The sequence below is a fragment of the Triticum urartu genome, chromosome 2 (genome assembly GCF_003073215.2).
Source record: "Triticum urartu cultivar G1812 chromosome 2, Tu2.1, whole genome shotgun sequence".
In the NCBI taxonomy this organism is placed as follows: Eukaryota; Viridiplantae; Streptophyta; class Magnoliopsida; order Poales; family Poaceae; genus Triticum; species Triticum urartu.
The window spans coordinates 707,779,273-707,788,891 of record NC_053023.1 but is presented as its reverse complement, the minus strand read 5'-3'; positions in this window follow the sequence as shown (position 1 = coordinate 707,788,891).

Here is a 9,619-nt window from a genome sequence, read left to right as displayed (position 1 = left end):
GTGGCAATCTCCTACTTATATATATTTGGTAAGCGGCGCTTCAATGCCCTCCCAAAAGGTGGTACTAGTACAATTCATACATTTAGTACCTTCAATTTGCCTCATGTACTTGGCAGTAGTTATGCTCTTTGCACGTCACAGCTGATTAATGAGTTGGGGGATCAAACTTTTTCAGTTTCATATATATGAGAGAACAAGTTTAATTTTTGGAAACATATATGCTTTTTATGGGCCATATTGCACTCAAATCGAAAGGAAAAAATGTTTAGTAGATATTAACATAGTCAAAGATAAATTGTTGAAATCAGGCAAAAGTTCCTTGAACCAGAACTAGTTAATGTATAATTTCTCTCACACAGATTGTATTCTAAATATTACAGGATAGAACGGGTTGGGCGCCCTATTATTGAATGCCGAATGGAGGGGCAAAATAAGCATACAAGAGGAAGATGTTCTTGTGAGTCCTGTGTTGCTATGATTTACCAAAAGTCATTTATTGACATAACCTGTGTTTTCAAATCAAACAGAATTGGAGATAGCACTCATCTTCATGTATTTCATAGTTTCGATTTTATTTCCCCAATTTGTGCAAATCAAACAGACCCTTTTGAACTGGAATTTTTGCGAGGCACCGCCAAAAACTTGGATTAATTTTTATTTTACACATCATGTTCTGTCCAAAACTACCATTTTTTAGTTAAAGTTGGAGGAGTGCAACATAGCACACACACACACACACACACACACACACACACACACACACACACACACACACACACACGCACGCACGCACGCACGCACGCACGCACGCACGCACGCACGCACGCACACACACACACACTTGATTTTTGTAAAACAAACCAAACTTTAATTAAAGTTTTAATGCATGCCAACTTAACATCAATGCTGATACAAAATTCCACGGCTGATCACGATTTCTCGATTATAACCATCCTATTTATTAATCTCAGATTTAAGGACCATTGTTGATGGAGATTGGACACTAGGTACATTCGTATACTATTCATGCAGCCGATCTTTCAAGCACATCTTAGCTACTTTTATGATGAAAGATCCTTGTAAACTAACAATTTGTCATTGTAAGATTTGTTGATATTTTTTTTCCATTGAAAAATGCATGCTTGACCTATGGCCAATACCACATTCGCTTAATTTGCGGTACACGCAAAATAATTTAACTACATTCTAGTTATGAAGAAAGTGGTACTGGTGCTTTTCTAACCAGAGTATAACACAGACACATACACACTCACCCCGCCATCTGGGTACACTCAAATAGCATCTGCTGAAGACTGGAGCTGTGGAGCTTCAAGATTGATAAAAATCAGCACATGTGCCGCTTTATCAATGGAACGTCCCCTTATGCCAAAAGAATAATACAGCCACCTCCACCAGCTACCCACCTCCTTCATACATTTTTTTTTGTAAATTAGAGGTTTTAACGATTTATCAACAAAAGTACCATGAATTTCGGTTTCATAGTTTGTCCAACCATAAAATCATCGATTGAAAGCGCACATGTATAGAGAAAACACGTGGCACAATATGTCTTAATCAAATTAATAACCAACAGAAAACGACACCGTCGAACTTCAAAAGAAAAAACGACGCCGTCCTTCTTGAACAAACGGAAGCAGTATGGGGCGACGGTTTATATATCGAGAGGTGCTAGCTTCTTGGTGATGGTTGCCTAAAGACAAAGATATATTTTTGGCTTACATATGCATGCATCAACCTAATCGATCGTGGCATTATATTTGATCGATGGAGCTAATGACGTTACGGCACCGGTTGTTGAGAGGGTTTGACTTATGCACGCGGCGTAACTAACCCCCGATCAATCGAGCGACTTGATGACGATCAGCTCAATCCATGTCGATCACCAAATTAAACCGACCGATCGATCATATCAACCCGCCTTGCGACCCATTAAGAGACGGATCAATGCATTGCCAAGCAGCAATACTCCTACTCTCCGTTGCGTACCTCATATTCTGGTGGCCTTACGGCCATTAATAGGCTGTAACGTAACGTACGTACTACGTGCGTACGTGCATGCATGCATGGAGTAATAACTGCCTGCATACGTACATACATTACGTAAGGTGTACGTGTTGGCGAGCGAAGATGCGCTGTGGTAGCCGTGGTCGATCCATGGACGGGACATGTCCTAAATGCCAATCCCATTTGTTTACCCAGTAGTTACTCTGCCGCGTGTTGTTGCCGGTCGTACGTATGGTACGTACCCAACTCTCCGGTTTTTACACTTCACAGCATGGTTACCCGGGCGGCAACCCAGGCTGAGCGTAGCTATAGCCTGCCAGAGAGGTTGGCTGGATGAGAGGAATGACCGAACGAGGCTGTAAGCTATGCATGTGGGATCGACGATGGATGCATGCACGTTGTACGTACCCCAGCCGGCCGTATGATTCCCAGAGGGGATTACGTACAGTAAGTACTACATGGACACGGCGATGCACGGGCCGGCCGAGCTAGCAGCAGTGATTGATTGGTAACCTGTCAAGTTGGCCATTAATCGCTCACTTGGCCGACCGATCTCTCCTTTCAAGCAGCACAGGTTGGCTAGGGCTAGCTCCGCGACTTTTTCCTTGGTGCCGTCCGTGCTACCAGTTTCTTTTTGTCTATTCGCAAGACAAATATATAGCCCTGATATATTCGCAAGACACGTATCTGTTGTTCGACTGGAAGAGCTGGGACAAGCTCTGGAGTCCACAAAGATACCTAGATGCGATGGAGAGAATATCATGTGTAAACCAAGTTTCAATGCATGAAAACTCCTTGAAAACCACGTTTGAAAGTTTTAAAATATTCTTGAAAATATGTTTAGGTTAAGAGAGGGGTGTTATAAGTTCAAACACAAAACTATTTACGAGCTATGAAAAAAGTCAGAAATGAATAGTGTGTTTCCTGTCAGCGCTATTTAATGTTGATTTTGTTTTATGTACCTCGTAAATGAAATTGTGTTTGAACTTGAAATTTCACATGCTAACAGAACATCACGCTCTTAACATATTGTATTGTTTTATAAAAAGAGTTAAAACTTTGACTACAGTTTTTCATGTGGTTTCCACTTCCACCTAAACTTTGTTTCCACGTGATATTCTCTCTGCGATGTGGAGGCGGAGATATAGCAATCTAATGTGTTCTAGCATTTTTATTAGAGAATGTGTTCATTCTCATGACACAAATTGTACAGGCCCATAAAGAGACTAATGGTCCCAATGTCAGGTTGTGCAATGCCACGGGAGCTATGTCTCACTTATTGTGAGACGTACCTCCGACTCACATCTGGTGCGAGGCTAATGGAAAGACCTAGTAGACTTTCCGAGTTTTTTTTCCTATGTATTTTTCTTTTTTAGTTTTGACTGTTTGCATCGGTTTCTTTGGTTTTGGTTTGTTTTTTGTTCAAGTTTCTTTTGTTTTCCTTGTTTCTTTTTACCTTTTTCACCGATTTTCCTCAGTTTTTTTTCCTTTATTCATTTTCCTTTTTTTCAACACATGTCTACTCTTTTTCATATACCTTGTCCAATTTTTTATACATCCTGAACATTTTACATATGTTCAATATTTTTTACATAAATGCTTAATATATTTTTGAAATATGTGTTTTGTGTCTACCTTTTCATACACATTTTACATTTTTATACATATAAAACATTTTTATACATGTTTACTTGTTTGAAAATACATGATTAACATTTAATAAAATGCATGTTTTTGAACATTTCTTTGAATATGTGTAAAAAATTTAGAATGATACAAAAGAATATTAAATTATGAGAACATTTTCTTACATAGTATAAACATATTTAGAAATGTCACAAATATTTTTGAAACACATGAACTTTAAAAAAAACTTATGTGCATATTTTTCAATGATAGAAAACTTTTCTTTGAATTGCACGGTCATTTTTTACATTGTATAATTTTTTTCCAAAATGAAATTTACACTTTTTTGAAACATGTGCACATTTTTTCAATCCTATAAACATTTTATAAAATTACACAAAGAAATAAAATACACAGTGTTAATATTTTTCAAAAATGCGGTGAACATTTTTAAGATTATGTAAAAAAATGTAATATATGTCTTGCTATTAAAACATGATCTACAAAGAAAGAGCATAAAGTGGTGCACATATAAATTCATTTAACTTGCTATTTCCATGAGAAATAAAATTGACAAGTCGGAGTTGGAGATTTTTCTTCTTGCAAGAGATCCTGCGGAAAATGCTTGCTAATTTTTTTACATCCGTCCATTTCATATGCCACTGTAGGGCGCAAGGAAAAAACTACTTTTCCTTGGTCTTGAGAAAAAAAGTGCGTTGAACATAGACCCTTTTTTTATTTTAGTAAGTTATTGCTTATTATTTTTTCACTTGAATTAAGTTTTTAATTCATTGATACTGCAATTTGAATATTGCAAGAACTTATTGAAAATATGGTAGCCAATTTATTGGCTAATTCAAATTTGTTTGTAGAATTCATAAAATTCTTATTGTTGAAGTCCGCAATTCAAGTCTCATGGCTCTGTTTGCGCTTTCTCAGAACGGATTAAAAGATATTATTATTTTTGAAGTTTGGATAAACAAATACTTCATTATGTACCTACGTGATTATGGGCTGGCCGATTTAAGCACCGCACTGAGGCAAGGGGAACGCTCTTTCACGCTATAAGCTAGACAAAACAGTGCCCATATGAAATGAGCATAATCACTGCTTCGTTGGGTAGCTTCTGACGGGATTGGTTCGACTAGGGAAGCAGCCTACAGTGCTCGCTCTCTAGAAATTAAAAGGGGCTACCACCTTGCGTGTGTATCTGGAAAGACTAAAGCTTACATTGACTTTAGTTTGTTCAACAATGTCATATCAGAAGGCTCCATTAGGCGTGAGACCTTGAAGTCAGTCAAGAAATGGGCTCTGCCATCGGAGGGCCTAATCTTGATCAACGTGGACGCTGCAATCTTCTCCAATACTAGAAAATCTGGGTATGGTGTTGTCATGCATAGTCATCTAGGGGTTATGCAGGCTTCTTGTCGAGGCTTAGCTGATTATGTGCAATGCCCTGAAGGTGCTGAAGTAGTATCCATCCTCCAGGCGCTCACGCTCCGGAAGCATAAGAGTTTAGTCATTTCAAGTGGCGTTTGATTGTTTTTCACTTGTTAACAAGCTGCAACAGGCAGGGCTGGATAAGACTTCGACAGATGCCATTGTTCATGATATTAAACTAAGAGCCAAAAAGTTTATATCATGTACTTTTAAGTATGTTAGTCGCGTATGTAATGAGGCATCTCATGTTCTGGCAAGGTCGGCAGAACATGATCATGGATCATGTTGGTTAAATGAGCCTTGTGAAATCACCAGAGCCGTTATTTGTACTGAACAATTGATGAATGAATGAGAAGCTACTTCCCATTGTAACAAAAAAACGCGCCAAATATTCAAGCAAACACAGGTGCATGTGTTCCCTTCGTTCCATAAGTCTTGTCTGGATTTCTCTAAAACCAAGACAAGAATTATGGAACTACAGGAGTACCTTTTTGCCTATTCATTTTTTCTTTTCTTTTTTATCTTCTTTTCTTTGTCCTGCTTTTTTTTTTCATTTTTACTTACTTTTTATCTCCATTTATATTTTCCATTGTCTTACTTCCTTTTGGTCTTCAGTATATATTCACATGTGCATGATTATTTTTTCAAATGTACATACTTCAAAAAATCATGAACCATTTTCACTAGTAGAAAAATGGCCTATTGTCCCGGTTCGTAAGGGCCTTTTGTCCCGGTTTCTAAACTGGGACTAAAGGGTCGGTACTAATGCCCTGTCCCTTTAGTCCCGGTTCAATCCAGAACGGGGACAGATGGGCCTCCACGTGGCCTGTGCGCGGAGCCCAGGCAGGAGGGCCTTTTGTCCCAGTTGGTGGCACGAACCGGGACCAATAGGCATCCACGCGTCAGCATTTCTGTGGCTGGGGTTTTTGTTTTTTTAAGGGGGGGTGTTTGTGGGTTTTGGGGGGTTAATTTAGGTGTTTCATATATTGTGTTAGCTAGCTATAATTAATAGAGAGAAGTGTCCTCTCTTATGTCCGTGCTTAGTCGACGCTACGTACTATACATACGTATAGAGAGGACTAGACACGCTAGCTAGCTAGTAAGCAAACGAAGGAAACAGAAGATCGTCATGAACATATATGCATACAGAGAGAAGTGATATCGACCACCTCTCCTTCTCCGAGAGATTGGTCGAACAACAAGTTCTCGTATATCTATCCAACACTACCGGCTACATATATACAATAATTATCTCTTACAAATATAATCTCCTAACATACGGACGCATGGTCCACATAGTATTCTCCGTCTTCAGCGATCACGTGGTCAAGAAGGAATGCCGCCAATTCCTCTTGAATTTCTCGCATGCGAGCTGGTGCTAGGAGTTCATCCCGCTTCCGAAACATCTATTTTGAAGAAGGGGGTCGATACATACATACATATATATATATATATATGAATGAATGAAACTCAACACAAATGATGGTAATAAAATAAAATTGTGAATGTTGTTATTTACGCACTTCATATTGTTTGTCAGAGTAGCTCCGCTCACAGGTCGTGTGGCGGATGGACTCGCAAATGTAGTATCCACAGAAATCATTCCCTTGTTCCTGCCACAACCACTTTACAAGAAATAGAGGTCAATCAAACTGATAAGCAAGAATGCCAAATGGTATTGATGAAACTAGCGCTTGAATCACTAGAAGATGCGCGGAACATGCTACTATAGTACTTACTTTCGGGTGTCTAAATTGCAGCTTCTTCGGGAGTCCTGGAGCTTTTTTGGTGAATTTTTTTCCAAACCCTGCCAGACAAAGAAAACAGTTACTTGATATATCAGGAAATGAACAAAGTTGCTGATATGGTGGATAATGATCGATTTAACTTACTTCTCGAGCATTTGAGTCATGTCCGCATAGTCCTGGGGATCTTTTCGTCTTGAGTCTAAGACGGTTACTAGTCCCTGCTCAAGCTTAATCTCTAGGAGAATATAGTGGAAACTGCACACGCATGCATAACTCATCAATTACATTACTATAACCTTGACTAATATATAAGGGAAACCGAATATGCACAAGATAGTAACACTCACTTGAAGTTGTAAGGAAAGAGTATTATATCTTTGTTTTCATTTATTACCAACGATCGTAGCAAGTTGGCCTCGGTATCTGCGGCATGAAATTTAACCTCAGTTGCATCTATGAGATTTGTGTTAATGAACCCAATATCACCGATTTGTCTTTTCTTCAATTTGGCGATCTTCAATCTGCATATATAGTGAGGATAATTATAAATACATGCAATGAAAGAGCTGAGCTATATAGAGAGACTTAATGACAGAAGTAGTACTACTTACAGACAGTAGCAGGTGACCGTTGCTTTATCGAGGGCCAATTGATTGAAAAACTGAAAGAACTCCTCAAATGGAACATGCAACAGTTCAATTCCAACGAGGTCATGCTCCTTTTTAACTCTCACATACAAAGTACTCCTCCCCCCAGACTCTCTGCAGATTTTCAAGTACCAATCATGCAATCTTCGCATCATCGTTGATAGAGATCTTTCATCTTTGACGAGAGGCTTCCCGTACTCGTATCTTTGTATCTGCACCTCCATGAAATCATAATGTACATCGTCGGGCAGGTAATCTCCAAGATTGCTATAACCGGGCACCATCCTCGGATCATTAGCGACGATGTCGCTAGGCACCTTGAGCGGGGGGCATGATTGCTTCGCTTGTTCGCCGAGCTGGGCAATTTGTTTCCCAGCTCGTCGTTCTTTCAGCCTTTGATCACTGATAGTACTTCCCGACCGCTCCGCTTCGGCAAATTCCTTTGCAATAATGCGATCATAGTTGCCTTTCGGCGGAGACTTGGGTGGTTTTGTCAGGGCAGCCAGAGTGCGCTTCGCTTTCACCGGATCTACCTTCTCCTCCGGAGGTGGATGTTTCTTTGCTTTCACCCCTTCAAAGAAGTTCCTCACTTCTTCTCGCGTGATCTCGGCGTTCTCCTCCGGGGTCCTCTCGTATGGTAACTTCTCTGGAGTCTTCAGAGAAGGACCAAATCTGTATGTCCTCCCGCCTCTGGCTGTACTGCTAGACGCCGACAGAGCAGACGGAGCGGTTGTCTTCTTTACTTGCTTACGAGGCGGAGGAGAAGGACTACGATGCGCCGGAGCAGCCGGAGTGGCGGCGGGTCTCTTCCGCCCTTGCTGACGAGGCGGAGAAGGAGGAGGCTAGCTGCTCGGGCGCGCCGGCGCAGGCAGAGAAGGAGGCGGAGTGCCGCCACACGCCGGAGAAGGAGCCGGCCGAGTGCCCTGATTGTCACTCGCCGGAGCCGTCAAGACATACTCCGGCTGAAGCAGCTCGGTGGAAGCCACGCTGCTTATCCGCTGAGATGGCGGGGTAGCTTCGGGAGAAGCTTCAGCAGTTTGTTTGCTGCGATTTGCTTCTCGTTCCTCTATAGCTTGTACCCTAGCGTGCAGCGCCTGCAGTTGGGTCTGCTCCACTTTCTTCCTCCTCTCGTGGCATTTGTAACCGCCTGCGTCCGGAAACCCATCCTTCCATGGAATGGAGCCTGGCGTGCCTCATGTCCGTCCAGGGTGCTCAGGATTCCCGAGGGCCATTGTGAGCTCGTCGTTCTGTCTGTCTGGAACGAACGTCCCTTGCTGCGCTGCTTTGATATAGTGCTTAAACCTCTTGACTGGTATTTCCATTTGCTCGTCCGTCCAAATGCACTTCCCTAATACAGGGTCCAAGTTTCTGCCAGCCCCGAAGAACCAAGTCCGGCAACGGTCTGGCTAGTTAATTTTCTCTGATTCGATCCCTTTATCAACCAGATCATTCTCAGTCTTGGCCCACTTAGGCCGGGCTACGAGGTAGCCACCTGACCCCGTGAGATGGTGATGCTTCTTCTTCGCAACATTTTGCTTGTTTGTCGCCAACATCTTCTTACTCTTTTCCGATGTCTTGTGGGCCACAAATGCGGGCCAGTGATCTCTGATCTTCTCATATCTGCCCTTGAATTCTGGTGTCTCTTTGTTCTCGACAAACTTATTCAGCTCTTTCTTCCACCTCCTGAATAGTTCTGCCATCCTCTTAAGAGCAAAAGACTTGATTAATTGCTCTTTAACTGGCTTCTCCGGATCATCCTCTGCCGGTAGGGTGAAATTTGACTTCAGCTCAGTCCAAAGATCATTTTTCTGCATATCATTGACATAAGACACCTCAGGGTCTTCTATAGCCGGCTTTAACCATTGCTGGATGCTGATCGGGATCTTGTCCCTAACTAGAACCCCGCACTGAGCAACAAATGCGCTCTTTGTCCGGGAGGGTTCAATCAGTTGGCCGTCGGGCGTGATTGCTATGATCTCAAACCTTTCATCCGAGCTCAACTTTCTCTTCGGGCCTCGTCTCTTTACCGAAGTTGTGCTCGATCCGGAGGGCTAGAAAAAAGAACAAAGACTTAATTAATATGTGTACATGCCAAAACAATGAATGCATCAATTAGCTAGTCAGCACAAGCTT